General features: G+C 37.5%; 1 protein-coding gene across 1 annotated transcript in view; it reads left to right on the top strand.

Annotated features, from left to right (window-relative positions):
- Gbe1 (1,4-alpha-glucan branching enzyme 1) overlaps nt 1-20,285 on the top strand; it is a 248,144-nt gene that overhangs the window by 55,374 nt on the left and 172,485 nt on the right. The window lies entirely within an intron of this gene.

The raw sequence follows: 20,285 nt of genomic DNA, 5'->3' as shown, positions 1-20,285 counted from the left end.
ACATCCAATCAGGGGCAAGCATGTATCCAGACATAATTCTTGCCCAAGAGTCTCCCACCTACATGTGATCTAGCACGTCTGATGCATTTGAGTCATACTTGTTTAGAGGAATGAAACATGTGACTTGTTATCTCCCATAAACAATAGTCTCCAGCATTCCATGAAGTATCTGTCCTTGGGTAAGAGGGTTTACAGGTTAGAGGCATTTTTCTTTCATTTATCTTGTAGGCACAGTAGTTAAAATCTGAAAGCATAGCTTTCACTTTCACACTATTAGTTAGGCTTTCTATTTTTTCAATGAACACTATGACCAGAAAGCAAGTTGGGAAAGAAATGGTTTATTTGGCTTATACTTCAGTTTTGCTGTTCATCATAGAAGGAAGTCAGTACAGGTACATGGAAGTAGTAGCTGATGCAGAGCCTATAGAGGGATGTTACTTACTGGTTTGCTTCCTATGGCTTACACAGCCTGCTTTCTTATGGGACCCAGGAAGCAGCCTATGGATGGTACCTCCCACAATGGGTTGGGCTTTCTCCCATCAACCATTAATTAAGAAAATTCTTACAACTGGATAGTATGGAGGCATTTTCTCAACTGAGATTCCCTCTTTTCTGATAACTCTAATTTGTGTGTCAAGTTGACATAAGACTAGCTGACACAATGTATAATATGCTATATGAATATTATTATGGTCTAATTACAGAGCACCTTGTTATTTCTTTCCCAGACCACATAGACCTCCATGTAACATGTGGTCCTTTTGTGTCTGGTTTCTTTCACTTAGCCTCAAGTTTTAAGATCCTTTCTTGTGTGTGTGTATCATGTACTAATCCCCTGGAATTCATTCCTCTTTGTGGCCAAATGATAAGTTTGTGCCCTTATTTCAGTCAGTCGACATTTGGATGGTTTATACTTTTGTCTACTGTGAGTAACACTGCATGAAAATTGGGTACTGTGTGAGTGTGAGAGAGAGGGGTGGTTGTTTGAAGTTCTGTTGTATTGTCTTGATTATGGCATTTCCCCAGCCTTCTCTGCACTGTTCTATTTTTTTTAGCCTGCATCCTTGATCTCTGTATATGTGGAACTGGTTTAGTGGGGGACACGAGTGGCAGAATGGAACACCAGAGGAGTACTGGCTTACACTAGATTTCTTACAAAACAACAACCTCCTTTCTTGGCAGTAGTAGGACTTACTTTTCTCTCTATAAGCAGGTAGCCCATGTCTCAAACCACTACATGCGTAAGAGTTTCAATTAGACAACGTATGACTCAGTAAATGTTTTCAATACTTTATTTTGGTTCCAAAGTTGATGCCAAGACAATAATGATATGAAACAGGATCATACAGGTTCCAGAGTCCTGAGCTAGTCTAAGAAACTAAGAGGTTCTTCTGGGTTGTTCCTGGCATGGTGAATTTGATATTAGTTAGTATTGTCCACAGGTTTCTCGGAATGTGACTTTAGAGAACAGACCATTAAAATCATTTCTTAGATTAGCTTTTTGGAAGTGACCTCACAGTTAAATGGTATTACATTATGTTTTCAAAGGAAGAAAATTGTTTTTTGGTGGATGGGTTTCTCTGTAACCAGACAATTTAGTGTGAATGAATATAGTCTAAAGAGACACTTCTGCTTCTCTTTGGCTATCAGAACTATTTTAAAAATGGACCACAAGAAATTAGAATTTACTCTGGAGTGCTCCACAGGGAGAATGAAGAACTGGAACTTCTTTACTAGGGAGGTACTTGCTTCCCGTAGAAAGATTTTACAGCTTCTCTGATTAACTTGCAGGAAAGTCCATCTTGGTGGAGAGAAACGTGGCCTTGAGACTTTGGTGTCTAGAGAGAGCACACCTTGGCCAGACTCCTTACCTAGTCATGTCTTTCTTGCTTTCTGTATAATCTGCTTCCTGTCAGGATCACAAGATGGAATTGGCGGTGGCATCCCACTTGCTAATTGGACATATCATGTAAATCTGCTTTTTTGCTTTTCACTATTAATTTTTCCCATTTAATTAGGCTTATTGAAGATGGGTTGCCAAACCCGTTGACCCTCAGGTTTAGTGACATCTCCCTTTCTCCTTTCTTTTCCTTCCTCCCTCTTCCACACTTCCTTTATGTAACTCCAGTGATTCTAGAATCTCATATGGAAAAATGAATAAATTTCAGGCTTCCACAAAAAACAAACTACTGGCTTCACATTAATTTATCTGGGACGTCTAGAATATTGTTAAGAAATTTATATAAATTTTTATATATCTAAATCCTACATAAATTCTATTAATTTTTTTGTCTTAATTTTTCTTATAGCTACAAAAAACTCTGAAAAAATGGCTGTATCATAAAGTTATCTTAAATTTATCAACTACATGCTCTAATTATCCTGTAACTAAAAATACAGTTGCATATGAAGAATTTAATAGCTTCTTTTACATATTGCTCTATACTCTTCATCTTAGCTATCAGTATTTATCGTCTGTATGCCAAACACTATACCATGTATTGGAGATTCTACAGTGTAAGTAAGAGTAAAAATGTTCTTATCTAGTAGGAGAGCGAATGAATGCTAACTTCTTAGTATAAGAAAATTATTTGAAAATTTGATCCTATGTTTTTGTTGTTATCAATATGTGATGCTTTAATTAAAATACATTTTAAAAGCAATTTTATTAAGATATTTTAGGAAATATTTTTTCCTCTTTTTTATTACTTTATAAATAATACCAATCAAAATTCCCACTTCTTCCCCTCTTCGCACTTCCTTCCTGCACCCCCTTCACTCCCCCAAAACCTGTCCAGTCCTAAGAGAAGGCAAGACACCCTGCCCTGTGGGAAGTCCAAGGCCTTCCCCCTTACATCCATGCTTAGGAAGGAATGCATCCAAAGAGAATAGGATCCCAAAAAGCCAGTATGTGCAGTAGAGACAAATCCCAGTGCCAGTTTAAGGGCCGAAGGAGGGAGAATATGAGCAAGGAAGTCAGGACCACGAGGGGTTGTTCAACCACTGAGACAGTATATCTGAGCTAATGGGAGCTCACCAACTCCAGCTGGACTGGGAAGGAACAAGCATGGGATCTAACTGGACCCTCTGTATGTGGTTGACTATTGGGACAGATGGAGGGGCCAATGATAATGGCACAGGAAATAATTTGTGAGATGTGAGGATTTGAATGAGAATGGGCACCCCTAGAGTCATATATTTGCATGCTGAGTTGGCTGTTGGTAGAATTATTTGAGAATGATTAGGGGTGTGGCCTTTTTGGAAGAGTTGTGTCACTGGGGTTTGATTTGAGATTTCAAAAGCCCACACTGTTTCCAGTTAGCACTCTGCTTCTCTCTTTCTCTCCCTCCCTCCCTCCCTCCCTCCCTCCCTCCCTCCCTCCCTCCCTTCCTCCTTTCCTTCCTTACTTCTGGGTTACTATCTCAGCATAAAAGCCACTATTGCTCCAGTGCTATGCCAGCCTGCCTGCTGCTATGCTTCTGACTATGATGCCATAATATTCATGACTCACCCTCTGAAACTGTAAGCAAGACCCCAAATAAATGCTTTCTTTTGTAAGTTGAATTGGTCATGGTGTCTCTTCACAGCAATAGAAAAGCAACTAAGACTGGAAGAGATTTTCCAAAACATGTTCTAAAGTCAGAACAAATGCAAGGACTAATTGTCTGAGACTTTAAGCAGTATGTTTTTCAGGTTACATACATTTAAGTGTTTTGATTATTTAATTTGCTGATAAGTTACATGTGTATTTCTAAGTCGAAAGTTTTGAAAGTAAGCGATTGTAATATAGTTCTAGAGGATCTATAATTGATTTAAATGACACATGTGACTTTTCTTTCTTTTTTTGGCAACCTGAACCTGAAAAAAAAATCTCTAAGAATAGCTGTATTTAGATTTTAATGAAACTAGGCAGAAAGGAGTCTAAAGTGAATTTCCTTTTTAGTCTTTTAAATGAAAAAAAATGCATCATTTGTCCTATATATCTTATTCATCATCAGTCATAGCAAAGCATTCATTCCCATGAGAGAGATAATGGATTCAGAGGGGCTAAGGAACGGAAGAGTGTCATTCAATGCAGATGACTTTTAGTAATATTCTTATCACAAAAAAAAAATTGGGTTGCAAGAACCTTAAGATTTGGAATTAAGTAGCTATAGATGTATTTAATTAAAAGTAGATTGCTTTAACCTTTCTTTAAGTTAGAAGTAGGTTTAAAATCTTCAATTCAATTTATCGTTAGTTTATATTTAACTGGTATTCAGGGTTTGTCATTAATATGGATTCTTTATAAAGTTTAGTCACCAAAAGGTATATTTTAATTGAAATATTATAGTGAGCACATGAAGAAAGTTTCTGAAGGAATTTTAATTACTTAGTTATTGGATGGATATAGTTTGCAGTTCTCTTCTGGAGACAGTAACCAGCCTTACCGTTTCTGAATAAAACAACAAACTGACTACCCTACTCTCTCTTCTCAGTGCCGTAGCTGCTGATTTTTACTAATATTTTAATGCTACTAATCAATAGACTAGCTTCTTGTTTTAACATTCTCCGATGGATATTTGTCTTCTTAAATTATGGTGCACTACAAGTGATGCTATTAAAGTATAAAAATCACACATGTGAGACTTATGCCCTTCACATTCATTGGCCAGATTGCAAACTGTGCTGCACCAAGTTAGTTCAAGGCTTGAGAGAAGAAATTAGGATACCTAAGACATACTCTGTGCTTTAGCCTAGTTATTATTAACTCAAGTCTTTAAACAAAGCAATGGCGCATATAGAAGTGTATTCAGCAAATCACTGTCCCTTCTTGTTCCTTCCTCAACCCTGGGTCTGCATAGTCTGATCTCAGGATGTAAGGCTGCCTTCTTCTGACTGGGTGCTGAGGCCATACCGCTTTGCCCAGCTGAAGAGCAAGAAGACTTGAGATGTGATAAGATTGACTGTAGTTGCTGCAATCTGATCAGTCCCGTGGTTCTTATCAATAAACTCATCAAGTATTTTTACCATGGCAGTCTGAGGATGCTGAAGTCAGAAGTCACCCTTTTATCTTCTACTCCTTTTCTGTTTTACACACTTTTGATTTAGGTGATTTGCCAAACTTGGAAACTAAAACTTTATTTTTTTATGGTCAGGCCATGCTGAGTAGCAAAAAGTATCTCAGATTAATTGTGCATATCAAACCAAAACAAACGCTGTCAAACCTATTCACCACAATTTCATTTCATTTTTGCAAGGAATGCCTTCTATAGAAAAGAGTTTGTATTTGTTCTCTTCTCCCCTCATCTCCGCAGGATGAGGAATCACAGGTTGAATCTCCTGTAAATATACCATCATTACCCTGAAGGTAATTGCAACATTATAGAGTTGTTAATCTTTTCTCAATGAAGATTGAGATTCATTCAGTTTCAGAGGCTTAGTAAGAAAGCATGTTCATGTTAGGCGTTCACAAAATTGGAAATCGTTGTTGTAAGCAGATGGATTATCCTCATCTGTACTATATTTTGTTGCACACTTCCCTCATCAGCCTTGCAGTAAGAACTTGCTATATACGGTGTTAGATTGCTAGGAAGATCAGGTGAAAGTTTGCACTTGAGTGCTTTCTGCATGGTGCCTTCTATATAGTGCCTTCAGTCTAAATGTTTTCCCCGGCAATAATTTTGCATTGCTTTCTGGAATTTTCCAAAGTTTAAATGAATACTATGAACAGTACAATCTATATTGTGAAAGAAATATGGATGATAATTTCTGAATATTTTGGATGGAAAAGTAAGGTTTCTCGTTGAAATTATACAAATTTTACTAATTTATTTCTGTGTAATCAGTGAATTGAACATGTAATGCCTGAGGGAATTACTTGAAGTACAGCATTGTTTATTTTGGCTCATGGTTTCAGGGATTTCCATCTGTCACAGCAAAGAGAGTCAGTTACAGCAGAGTAACTGCTATTGTGGTAGCCAGCAAGACTGGGAGTCATTGCCCCTCCTTCCTCTTTTGTTCATCTGTGTTCCAATCTATTATTTGCTTACACTGCCATTCAGTACGAGTCTTTCCACTCTACTTAGGTATCCCTTACAGGGAAACTGTCTTAGTTAGCATTCTATTATGGTGAAGAGACACCAAAAGACACTTGACAACTCTGATAAAATAATTTATTTAGTTGGAACCTCTTACAGTTTTAGGGGTTTAGTCTATTATCATCATGGACGGGATCATGGCAGCATGCAGACAGACAGACACAGTGCTGGAGAAAAAGCTGAGAGTTCTACCTCTGTATGCACAAGCAGCAATGAAAGAGACACAGGATCTGGCTTGAGTCCTTGAAACCTCAAAACCCATTGCTACTGACATTTTATTCAGTACCTCTCCCTGGTGACCAAACATTCAAATCCATGAGCCTTTTGGGCCTATTTATATTTAAACCACCACAGATACCCAGAGTACACATTACTAATCTACGAGGCATATCTAAATTTACTAAAGCTGATGGTCAAGATAAACAAATCATCACAAGTCAAGCTCTGCCAATGTGAATCCCAAATACCCCTTAAGCCATACAATTTCCATCACGGACCCTCTACAAAGTCTCATATTTAGGTTATAATAGGAGTTACATTCTGTCCATCTGGAGTATTACCAGAGTATCAGCAGTTCCAACATTTTTCAAGAGTTTAGGTCTAATGACTTTTCTAAGATTTAAAGCAGCTTGAAGCTGTGAGTCCATGTAGTATTAGAAACAAGGTACAATGGTGTAGGAGGTTCTTCTGTTTATGTGTTACTTTCATTGGTTAATCAATAAAGAAACTGCTTGGCCTCATAGGGCAAAACTTAGGTAGGCAGAGAAGACAGAACTGAATTCTGGGAGGAAAAAATCAGAGTCAGAGAGCCACCCTGGAGATGCCAGGTAAGTCATGATTTCGTGGTGAACACAGATTAATAGAAATGGGTTAAATCAAGATGTGAGAGTTAGCCGATAGGAGGCTAGAGCTAATGGCCAAGCATTGTTTTAATTAATACAGTTTTTGTGTGATTATTTTGGGTGTAAGATAGCTGGGCGACAGGGACAGAACAAAAGTTCCCCTCTCTCCATGCAATAGTATAGAACTTTCAAGACGCAATGTCTGTTAAACAAACATCCCTGCTCTAAAAAGGAGGAATGGTATACTGAGCAAGTGTCATTGTAAAGTGAAACCAAAAGCCAACAGGGTGATCACTAAATTTTGTAGCTTTGTTCTGGGCACTGGGAGTAGCACAAGGTAGTGTGGTGATATTCGTCCCAGATGTCTTGACCTGTCCTGCCACTTTCGTGTTGGATTGACCACAGTACTATGCCCTCCTTCTTTCTTTGGTAGATGTTCCACACTCTGCTACTCAAATGTCCTAGGGTCTTCATTGCATTTTTGCTTTCAAATATTACCCATTGTAGGACTTAAGGAAGGTTTCCTGACCTTGTCAAATACTGCCTATTTTATTTGCCCTTCCTTTACAATTTGAATGAAAATGTCCACAATTGTGTGACTCTTATATTCTCCACTGTTAATCAATCAACATCTCAGAAATAATGCCAATTTTGGCCTCCAGCTGTACCAGTAGTCAAGCCTTATTCCACCTGCAGTGACTTCTGAGCATCCAAATAGATAAGTACTGAAGTGAATACAGGATAAACAATCCTAATTTATCTGTGTTGGAAAATTGCTCGAGAGACAGCCATTTCTCAAGGGAGTCGTCAGGTGAGCTTTCTGTCTCATGCCTTTGAACACACCATGAGTAGAGTCTGGGTAATTCCTCACATGCCTTCAAAGTATATTTCCTATTATCCTTGTACTTGGCCTGTTCTTTTTTAGTATATATTTATTGATTTATAGTAACTTATAAATGATTATATATTAACACAAAAATACCTGTTTCCCAAATAACACTAAAGTCCTTTTGAAAAAGACATGGAATCCTACTACTGAAGAAGCATATATATATATATGCTTTTATATATATATATACACACACACACACACACACACACAGAGAGAGAGAGAGAGAGAGAGAGAGAGAGAGAGAGAGAGAGAGAGAGAGAGAGAGAGAGAGAGAGAGAGAGAGAGAGAGAGAGAGAGAGAGAACAGGACAACACTGTCTTTATTTATTTGACACAATAAACTAACAAATACAAAGCCCCATGCTAGGAATGGGTAAATACCTTTGGAGTTAGTGGCCAGTGAGATCTCGATTTCCACAAACATTACAAGATACTGCAGATGCCATTAGTTGCCCTTCAGAACTTAATAGCAAGATCCTTTTGGTAAACACAGCACTTACTTGTGTCATACAATATGGCACAGTCAAGCTGGTAGTGACCTGGAAACTTCATCTCTTCCCTCTAGCTTTCAGAGTGCTGCAAGATGCCATGCAGAGCGGATACGAAATCATCAGTCATCCCCACTCTAAACCCCAGAAGCTAAGATAATGACCGCTTGACAAACACACCCAATGTTGTAGTAGGCATATGACCATCATAAGAGTAAACAACCACTTTCTGATTGGATTTAAGCCATATTCCATGAGATATAACCCGTATGATACCATCATTATGCCAAAGACCTGTGACTAAACAAGTCCTAGAGGAAAACCTACTACTATTATGCTGCTAAGTGAATACAGTATTAAATTAATATCCCATGACTCATCATTATATCCATAGGTCAGTGCATTTCTCAACCGCGATGACAGAAACTTCTATTTGTAGTAGTTGGTGATTAACTGTCTTAGTTACCATTTTATTGCTGTGACAAAAACCTTGACCAAGGCAACTTAAAAAGACTCTATTGGAGGCTGCTCAGAGTTAGCAGGGTAGAGTCCCTGGCCATCATGGCAGCAGATAGGTAGGGATGGCACATTTATATCTGATCTACAAGCAGGCAGAGGCAGAGAGGCAAAAAAGCAAAGTCAGAGGTAGAGGCAGACTGGGTTTGGCATGGGCATTTGAAACTCAAAGCCCGTCTTGAGTGACGTCTTCTCATAAAGTCACACTTCTGATTCCTTCCAAACAGTTCCACCAGTTACGAAGCATGTATTCAGATATATAAGCCTACAGGGATCATTTTCATTCAAACCACCACAGTGTATATATAACTTTAGAGACCTCAAATCTATAGAGTGCTTGAGAGAATGGCATCCTATTGTTGTCAAGGTTCCACTGTGCTCTGTGGAGCAGGGGTAGCCCAGGGAAAACCTATGCTAATAGATCTTTCAGTGGAGTATTACAGTTATGGAATGGAGATTCCTAATCCCCAGACTCCAAATCTGAAGTATCACTTTATTCAAAACTTGAGTGCCAACATATAAAAGTACAGCAGGAAACTTCATTTTATCCATAAAATACTAAAATTTGTATTAAGTGAATAAAATGTGTATAGAACTTAAATGATATTTTTGTTTTGTTTTGTTTCTAGAGACAGGGGTTTTTTTTGTGTAACTCTGGCTGTCTTGGAACTCACTTATGTAGAGCAGACTGAACTTGCACTCAGAGAGATCCACCTGCCTCTGCCTACCTGGATGCTGGAATTAAAGGCATGCATGACTACTGCCTGGCAAAAGCTAAATGAATTTTATTTTTCGATTTGTGTCCTATTAAAAACATGCCGTGTGCGTGTGTGTGTGTGTGTGTGTGTGTATGTGTGTGTGTGTGTATGTGTGACTGTTTGTGTATGTGTAGACCCCACAATATGAAAAGAACAGAAATACAAAGCCCTTATGGTAGCAAGCATTTTTAGATAATGAATATTCAACCAGCATATGCCTGTATGGTAGCACTCAGTGATCAAGAAAAGCTAATGGATGCTTAGTCTGATCATCTCGTCAAAGAGTTGCAGTACAGCTGAGCCATAAGTCCTGGGAAACTATTAATATGGTGGTGAGAGGACAGAACCAGACGAAGTTATTAGTAGGTGAATATAATTACATGTTAATGATTTTGTTTAAAATTTAAGAATTTTATGAATTTGATGAGTAGTTCAGAAAACAAGACTGTTTACCTTATTTTATGTTAAATATGTTTCTTAAATTAAAAGCTAAAAATCATAAGAATAAATAGTTAAAATGTTTCTTTAATGGAGTTACCTTTAATGGCAGTTGGTTTTCTTCTTGACCACGTTAAGCCTGCTCATAACTTGACAGTATTTTGCTGAAATTGAGTCTCTGATTTCTGAAATGAGAGTGGGAAAAGATGTGAAAATGACGGCCTCGGGCTGTTTAAAATCCAAATTGAAACTTGTACTACAAAGAGGGAAGTTGAACCTGAGAGTTTCTGCCTCTATCAGCATGACACAGAGCTGCAATTGAAGTTTCCTTACACCCCACGGATCTAATAAACACACTGGTTCATTTAAAAGGGATTCGTTTTCTTGGATTTTTGGAATTCGTAAATGAAGGAACGTAGTCTAATGAATTACATGCTATATATGTTCTCAATGCCCAAATCACATATGGAGGTCCATTTTAGATGCCATTAGTGTTTATGCATAGACAGTTAAGCATAAGCATTTTATCCATCTCTAAATAGCTTGTTGAGCATTTTAGAAGACAGCTTTATTGAGTGGAAATAGTTTATTGAATGATTATAATTTGTATACACTCGTAATATATATAAAATTTATTTAGGTTGAATAAATCCTATATATTATATGTGTTATTTTGATATTTAAAACGTAAAGAATATTAAAAATCTATCTTAAAAGACAAATAAATATACTTAAGCCATGTAGTTTTTAACTTACTGTGGTCTTGATAATTTTGCTATACAGGTTTGATAAGGATCCAGATTAACTGGAAAAGTTAACAAACTTAAGTACCAATATTTTATGCTTTTAAATGATTCATATCATTAAATAAGCATACAAATAATTTATATAATATTAATGTATAAGGAGAATACCATTTATGATAACCTTTAAATCTTAAAATTGAAGTTTTTGTTAATTCTGCTTTTTATTAAATTTACAACTGCCCATTTAGGTGAATATCATCTTGATTTGGCATTAAAAACTTGAAGCTTATTATTTTAAATAATATTTGGTGACTGTTTAATTATGTGTGAAGTTCTCTGTCAAGTTTAGTTGGTCTTACAATGTGTACACCTAGATCCTTGAATTTACAAAAGTTAGCATAAAAACTAAAACATTTCTGAAGCAGCTTAGTCTGTTTGTGGGGAGTTCTGCTGGATAGCAGTCAGTCACTCCAACTTGATGCACAAGTTAGGGATAACCATGTTTTTACAGCAGTATGTTTTAATGCACAATATTACAAAATTAAGCTTATAAGAATGGTATGTGTTTACTTGACACTCATGAATCTATAAATCAGCCAGAGTAATGGCTTCTGAAGGTCTAATAAAGGAGATGAAGGAGATAGAATTGTACTTGAGATATTTTTGATGAGGTGCAAGACTGCTAGTTGAAACAATTGAAAATAATGTTACAGTGCTTTTTTCTTCTCATGAACTGCATACATCTATACTAATATAATATGATCACAGTGAACCCCCAGTTCACTCCTGTATCTACCCATAATCCCCCAAGAAGTCCCTCTCCCAAGTTCCCTCCCAAGTTCCTTCCTTCCTTCCTTCCTTCCTTCCTTCCTTCCTTCCTTCCTTCCTCCCTCCCTCCCTCCCTCCCTCCCTCCCTCCCACCCTCCCTCCCTCCCTCTATCCATCCCTCCCTTCCTTCCTTCTTAATCTACTAAGATCAATTAGTGCTTCTTATGTGTGGGAAGCACCCACAGGAGCATGGTAAATTGGCCAGTTGGAATATCAAGACAAAAAGTATGATCTTTCTCTCCCTCAATATCTATCATTTGCCAGTGGCCTTCAATAAGGACTGGGCCTTGAAGAATTCTTCCCCCTACTATGCTGATATTTTGCCTGGTTTGACCTTATGCAGACCTTATGCAGGTCACTCCAGCTACTGTTACTTAATGGAAACCTTTATCAAAATTTATTTTGAAAAAATATAGAACCATCAATAGGCAGGCTCTTTTGTTTGTTTGTTTTAAACTCTCTGACCCCATTTAGTTCCAGCTGGTGAGACCTCTAGATCCACAATATTCTTATAATATTTTTCTTATAATATTTTAAAAATATTTATAATAATTTTCTTTGGTCCTATATAGATGCTTTCTTTTGCTCTTGAAGCTTTCATGCCTTTTTAACCTGGACTTTCTATCATTCCTGCTCTACAGATCTGTAGTGTTGCAGACATCAAATTATGTCATGTTTCTTCTGGGACTGTGGGGATAAATCCCATGGCCATCAGAGGTGCTGTGCTGTTCCTGTTATCTAAATTCGTGGTTGTCAACTGCACAGACATCGGTTACATACTCTGACTACTCTTTCTTCATTTGCTGTCTATCTATTTTAGTTTTCTCACTCTCTTCTGATCCGTTTCCTTATTACACTACAACTTTGTTCTTTTTTTTATTTTTTAGCATAGCACTTTGACTTCTCACATAAAGTAGAAGCCAGCTAAAAGGCAATGTTTCAGCCTCCAAGTGTCCCCCTTCAAAGCTGTCTGTATTTTTGCATGCTTATAAAAGACAATAGAAAAAATAATGCTACAGATCAGTGCATCAACTCCTTTTCACCTTCCCTCTTTGACTGTAAATCTGTGTTTACTTCCTCTTTCTCTGAGGTCCCTCAGTGCAGCTTCCCACTTCTGTGTACAGAATTGCCATATCTCTTCTTCCTTATATATATTTGAAAAGAAAAGGTTGTCCGTTCCTCCAATTCTGTCATACTCCCCCCCCCCCCAAGATTGATTTTATTCCTAACTTAGGTGCATCTCTGTGTGTATGTGTACATGTGTGGGGATGTATGCAAGGGCTAGAAGATGGTATCGTCTGTAGACAATTCTACAAATACTACACTGCCACGTATCCATTGTAACCAGAATAGCTTGCAAGAACATTCCTTCTCCTTATGCCTTCATGGTTGTGGTTTCAGAACAGCGACTTGAGTGGATTACCAAAACCTAAGGAGGACTGACAAGTGTTTCACTGAGAACACAAAGCAGGTGAAATCTTAGAATAACATCCAGGGTTGGAAATTTAGAAAGTACCATGAATTTAGTCAGAGACATTTTAGATGTTGGATTAGTCTGAACAAATGGAAGAAGAATTCAAGACCCTGCTCCGTGGTTATTGATGATGTTTCAGTAAATATACAAATTTATTGTATTTGAATGCTGAAAACTAAGACTGAGTTCAGAATGTTCAGAATTCTCAGAATATCAAATAATTGAAAAAGATAAAAGGAATGAATGCAAACCAGGAAATTTTTAAAGAAATTTATTTTTTTAAATTTTAAAGAAATTGATTATTTTGAAAGAAAAGCCAAAATAAAATAAAATAAAAGCAAGAGGCTGGGAAGGTGGCAGAGTAGGCAACATGTTTTCTGTGCAAATATGAGAACCTGAGTTCAGATCCTCAGTACCACACTAAAAGCCACGCTTCGTGCATACTTATCATTCCAGGGCTGGGCAGTATAGAGTAGTGGATCATGGGACCTCTTTGGCCAATCTCTCAAAAAAATCTGCCATGTTCCCTGTGAGATTCTGTTTCAAAGTAAAAACAAAAACAACAACAAAAAATTGTAGAAAAGTGAGGAAAAGGTCATTTCTGCCCTCGGCAGTAAACAGAAGGAGCAGTTGGTGGCGGATATTGTAAAGATTCAGCCACACAACATGGCTAACGCTTCCGGGTTACAGGGCCAAGCATGTGTGGACAAGACCCCAGGCAGAAGTGCCTAAAATGGCCTCAGGAATTTTAAAGGACCCTGCTTGACCCACATGCAGCATGGTTGCATCAATCTACGCATGACACAGCTGCGTGAGCCCTTGCCTGTATGTATGAGCTCCTTATGATGTAACCATGCCATCCTTGCCATCCTCCTGTGCACATGCACGAGGCAGCCCTTAAAAGCTGAAGGCGACATCTTCAGCTCTCTCTGCCGGTCTGTCTCTCTCTCTCTTTCTCTCTTTGCACACTGACCTTCACCAGGCCTGTACACTCTCCCCCCCCCCCCCCCCCCCCCCACACACACACACATTAAACTCCTAAGCAGGTTTGTTGCATGTTCCATGTTTTCTTCTTGCGCCAGGTAATTTCAGATATAGACGACTTCAAATGAACCGGTTTTTGTTGTTGTTGTTGTTGTTGTTTTCTTTGGCTTTGTTTTGTTTTGTTTTGTTTTTCTGCATGTCTCTGTCTCCTTTCTCTCAGAATCTGTTTCTGTCTGTCTTTCTATCAGTCTCCCTTTGTCCTTCCCTTTCCCCTGTTTTCCCCTTTCTCTGTTTTTTTTTTTTTTTTTTCTTTTTTGAGTTTATCTCCCATTAGGCCATGTGCCAAGATTGCTGCTAGATTCATTGTAAATAAGAAAACTTTTTACATTTAAGCTCAAAGGGCATGGCAACAGAAAATAGTTGCGGGAGGAAAAGGAGTTCAGATTCCCCCTCAGTAACATAGATCTCAAAGTTGACCTGGGTGATATGAGATCACGTCACATAAAAATAAACCAGCAGAGGAAGAATTCAAAGTTGACATTCCTGGGAGAAGTCTAAATAACAGATCTGTCAGCCACTTAGCATAGAACGGTGACTCATCTTGGCAGTATGCCCCTCACCTGTGATTTTAGACTTGCACTGTTCTTCTGTGGTACAGCAGCACCAGCAAACAGCCATGTAGGATTTTCTATTAAAACAAAAACAAACGAGCCAATGCTGAAAAAAGAAAAGAAAACAAACAAACAAGAAAAACAACCAAACAAAGAAAACAGCAACACACAAACATCTACATACAAAATGTGTTTCCAAAACTGTAAGATTCTAAGACAAGAAATTGATTGTGCAAATGCAAAATCCAATTAAGAGCCTACTATGGGCTGAACATTGGGTTTTATCTCCAGTTCCTGCGTTTGTGAATGTCCAAGGTGTTGGTATTTGGAGATGGAGCCTTGAAATGTGATTAGAGCTTGAGGGGGGTGTTCCCAGAAATGGAAGGATTGTCTTACCAGCCACAGACTCATGAGAGAAGACTTCTTTAGATCCTACAAGAATACAACATGAAGATGCCTGTAGCCTGCCAGCTGGAAGAAAACTCTTCTTAAGAAACTGGCATGCTTTCCCCTTTTTCTACTTGCCTGGCTTCTAGACTGTGAGGGGGCAAAACCAGTTTATTATTTAAGTATCTGTTGCTGCAGCCCACACTAAGACAGATGTTTTCTGCATTTCTAATGGAGACAGATGCTGCCTCATCTAGCTGGTTTATGCATGCCAACGTGTAAGAAAAGATAGACTGAAGCAGGAGGCAGGCTAACATGATTCAAATCCTGGCTTTGTCAGTAGCTCCGAGACTTGAGCTTTGCTGCGCTCACTCTTTGAGCCTGCTTCATTATCCATCAAATGAAAATTCTAATACCGCATAGGACTTTTGAGATAATTGAATCAGATATTGAATGTCAAGCACTAAGGAGAATCCATAACTGCTGCTGCAGTCATTTTCACCATCCATCCTACGTACGGCTAGTGTAATAATTTCATTATTTCCTTTAGCACAACAAACCTCTATTCTCGTATATTAAGTATGACACAGACTCAGCCTCTTTTCAAGTCATTCAAAAAAGTTTATAGTGCATTTACCCTGTTACTTACATTCCTGTGTATTTTTCTCAAGTCATTAGACTTTCCCTCAAGGATGAAGGTTTTTGTTGGTTGCTTCTTTTATTGTTCTTTTTCTTTTTGTTTATTTATTTATTTTTGTGAGATAAGACATTTTTGCTTGGTAGTATTGATAGTACAGGTTAGCTTGAATCTTACTCTATAGCCCAGGCTGTCCTCAGATTCTCAGCAATCCTGTCTCAGACTCCTAGGAGTGTGTCTCCCCATTTGAACCCCAACCAGCTTGTTTGGGCTCCAGATGGAAAGATGGTTATATATACTTATTTTGGGTTCCAATTTTTCTCTCCAGCCTTAAGCTCTAAAATTGCTCTGCCTCGGCAAGCCTTTAAACTTTTAGTCATTTCTCTTCAAAGACATCCTTAGCCATCAAACGACTTTTTATTCTACCTATTGACCAGGCTATCTTCTTAGTGTTAAATTTTTATATGTCTCCCTATGTGGCCTTTTCCTTTACAATATCTCTGACAGAACTTGATTTGAGTCCTAGGCAGAGATCAATGACAACAAACAAATAAGGCTACCTGAGCTTTGTTTCTGAATTATTTGAACAGTTTTATTGTGATATTTTTTCAATATGAGATAATTCTTACAGCATGTATTTTACCTATTTAAAGTATATACTTCCCTCATGTTTAGTGTAATTAAAAACTGGTTTGTGTAATAACCACCACTCTCAGTTTTAAAACATTTTCCTTACTTGAAAAGAAACCTTGTATTCACCTAGGTGTTATTTTATAATTTTCACAGTCCCAGCAACAAAATACAGATTTTACCTACCACAAATATTTTGTATAAATAGTGTGGAATATGCACGCATTGTGGTTCTTTCCCTTAATATAAGTTGGGTTTATAGGACTACGTTGGACTGTGTATTAGTATGCCACATTTCTGTATGACCAAATATGTTATTATATGAACACAAAGCATTTTCTTTGCCATTTGCTTAGATGTTTTAATAGTGTTCAGATTTCGATGACTATGAATTATATTGCAAATGAGCACTATACATGCAAGGCTTTGTATGGACATCTGTGTCCTACCTTTCTTTCTATTACTTTGATAAGCACCATGACCAAAATCAACTGGGGAAAGAAAGGATTTATTTAGTTTATATGTCCTGATCACAGCCCATCATGGGAAGCCAAGGTACCAACTCAAGAAGAGGAGGATTAGGAGTAGAGATCATGAAGGGGCATTGCTTACTGGCTTACTTCTCCTGGCTTGCCTGTTTGTTTTCTTATACACCCCGTTACCCCCTATCAAAGATGGCACTGCCTGTAGTGGGCTGGCCCTTCCACATCATTCATCCATCAAAAGAAAAATAATGCCCATAGACTTGCACACAGTCCAGTCTGATGGAGGTAATTCCTAACCTGAGGCTCACTCTTCCAAGAGGATTCCAGCATGTCTGAAGTTGACAAAGAACTCTCCAGCACAATCTGCTTTCATTTAACTCTGACATATAAGTTTAAGCTGAATTTCTGGGTGCGGTGCTAACACTAGTATTTGAAGACTTTCCAGCCTGTTTTCCAAAGTGGTGACATGGCTCTGCACTTTAAGTAGCAATGTGTGAAGTTTTATTTCTCCACCCCCTCCAGTTTACTTTATATCCATTGTTTTCACAGTAACCTTCCATCTGTGAGTACAGCATCTCATTAGGATTTTTATATTCCCATAACTAACTGCATTGGGCATCCCTTGTGGGCTTGTTGGACATTGGTATTTTGAAGGGCACATCTATTAAAATCCTGTGCTTGCTTTGAAAAGGTACTTTAATAATTAAATTGTAAATATTACTTAGATATCCTAGAATCAAGTCCCTTTATCTCTTATAATGATTTCCAATTATTTTCTTCTCTTGCTGTTTCATTTTTGATAATGTCTTTTGTTTACTCATTTTTTCATTGTGAATAGTGTGATTTATCATTTTTCTTTTGTTCCATCTATATCTAGCATTATATTAAATTTACCATAGTTTTATTTGAAATGCTTTAAAGTTCTTAAGCCTATTTCTGGGATCCATTTTGAGCTAATTTTATGTATGTTTTAAGATATGGACTGAAGTTTGCTTTCCTATATTTGGAGGTCTGGTTGTTCCAGCTGTGAAATTGTGTCTCTCGGATTATCTGAAGCCATAAAATATCACCAACATGGCTGCTTCAACATGAGCTGAACATAGGTGACAACAATAGACATGCTAACATGGATAGAGGAAAGCCCCTGAGTCCTTAACCCTCTACAAATATCTCACAGATTTTAAGAACAGAATTCTGGGCTGTGGATATAGCTTAGTGGGTAAGAGAGCTTCCTGTGCCAGCATGAGGGCTTGAGTTCAATTCCTCAGCACCCACGTAAAATCCAGGCGTGACCAAACATGTCTATCACCCCAGTGTTGGGGCATGGGCACTGGAAGATCCTAGAAGCTTCCTAGGAAGTGAACAGAAAGGCTGACCTCTATGTTCAGCGACAGACCATGGATCAAGGGAATAAGGCAAAGGCAATTGAGAAAGATAGTTGATGTTTTCCTCTGGCTTATGCACACATATATAGGCATGTGCACCCACACTTACATTTACACACATAATCTCACACAGGCACACACCACACACTTATGTCACATAAACAGAAGAGCTGAGTTCTGTCTGCAGCCTCAGATGGGAGGCTGAGAGGTTAGAGTAGCCCAGACACATTCCATGTATCTAGCAGATCACCTCTGCTTTGATTTATTTTATATAGTTTCATGTTGGACTTGTCTGCAAAATTTATTCTAAGAAAATTGAATGGCTTCAGCTGCTAAAAGTAAATAGGCTGGTAAATAAATAAATGCTTTGATTGTCACTGTATTAAACCTCAAAGTAAGCCACATTATTATCTTCATTTCAATAAAACTGGAAATTAATGAAAGATATTTAAAAGGAAATATAATACAACTCAATTTATCCGAAATAACAATAAGGTTAAAGAGAGTAATCATTGTTCCAATTACAGCTTATTTTTTGCAAAGAAATGAAAACAGCGTATATCAAACGTTATCGTTATTGCCTGAAAAATAATGAGAGAAAGCTTCTTTTGTGCTAGCTGTGCATCTGATCCATGGGATGCAGAAAATTATTGGAGTGTCTGTTTCCTCAATTCTCCCAAGGATGGTGTATAACAAGTTCTATTCTTGATGCATTAAAGAGGAGTTTATTTATTTCCTGCTGGGGTTCCTTAGGGTACCAGCGCTTAATTCTTTTAGTGAACCCTGGCTGAGCAAGACAGGCATGTCTTGTTATTAAAATGATAATCTCTGGTGTTGCTGAGGATATGGGTAGTTGAACATTCCCCTGTGAAGCTGGTGGGAATATGAATTGAAACTGCCAATCCAGAAAGTAGCTTGGTAATCTGTATTTGGAATCATAAATATGTTAAGATCTGATGTCCTTTGCCTGATAATATCACTTTATAATTGATGGTAAAGAAAGATATTTGGACAGTTATTTCTGTACAGAGACCTGACATGAATTTTTATTGTGCTATTTTTCTAATCCTAGAAAGATAGAGAAGCCCTATGTTCATATAGCTGGCTTCAGTATTATAAATATTTTCGCTGTCTTGTTTCATTTGTTTCTCTGCTCTGTGTATATTTAATTTTTTTCCTATCTTAGAGAAAATCATTGTAGATGTTATTTTACAATTTCATTTCAGTTTTAATAGTTTTACAACATACGCATGTCTCTATTCGTTGCATTCTACATATTTCTTGAGTTTGGTATAAGTGATAATTTTTTGTTCCCCTTTACAATCAGCTTTGCAGTTTTATATTTATCTACTCTGATACATCCCTATTACATCGTTGTGTGACACCTCATTATTTAATTCTCCCACCTGCATGAATTTTCTGTAGTCTATAGCTTCTGTAAAATATGGTTTTATTATTATTATTATTATCATCATCATCATCATCATCATCATCATCATTTGCTTTTGCAGTTAATTCTTCAGTGATCAGTTCTAAGTAGTCTCTTGAATTCACTTAGGAGAATTTGTCTAAGATATTGCCTGGGAATAGACTCGTTGGGCCATTGGGTTAGCATAAATTCAATGCTAAGCTATTTTCAGCCATTTGTACCCTCTGAAGTACTGTTGTTTTATGACCTTATTGGATATTTGATATTCTGAACCTTTAGTCTTTGCTAAGTCAGTGAGTAGCAATGAGTTGGTGATTCCATGATCTAAATCAGCTTGAGTATTATTTCTCATGTATACTGGTCATTCAGAGTTCTTCTGAATATTTTCTTAGCCGGCTCGTCTGTTGTTTTGTTTCCTTTGTTCCTTGAATTATGTTTTTCACATGTTTCTCTCCTGTTTCTTATACAGGTGTTATATTGCATTGCTATTCTATCTATGGAGATAGGCTTATGTTAGTGATAAAATTTAGCATTTTATAATAGTGATAAATTTTAACATTTATTTAATTAGCTAATTAATTAATTGTTTTTTGGTATATGCCTCATTTGAAAAATATCCTCATTAGCTATACTGATGTGGGATGCTCCTCTGTATACTATGAATATGTTTTATTAT

This window comes from Arvicola amphibius, chromosome 10 (genome assembly GCF_903992535.2).
Source record: "Arvicola amphibius chromosome 10, mArvAmp1.2, whole genome shotgun sequence".
Lineage (NCBI taxonomy): Eukaryota > Metazoa > Chordata > Mammalia > Rodentia > Cricetidae > Arvicola > Arvicola amphibius.
This window is presented reverse-complemented; position numbering and strand designations above follow the sequence as displayed.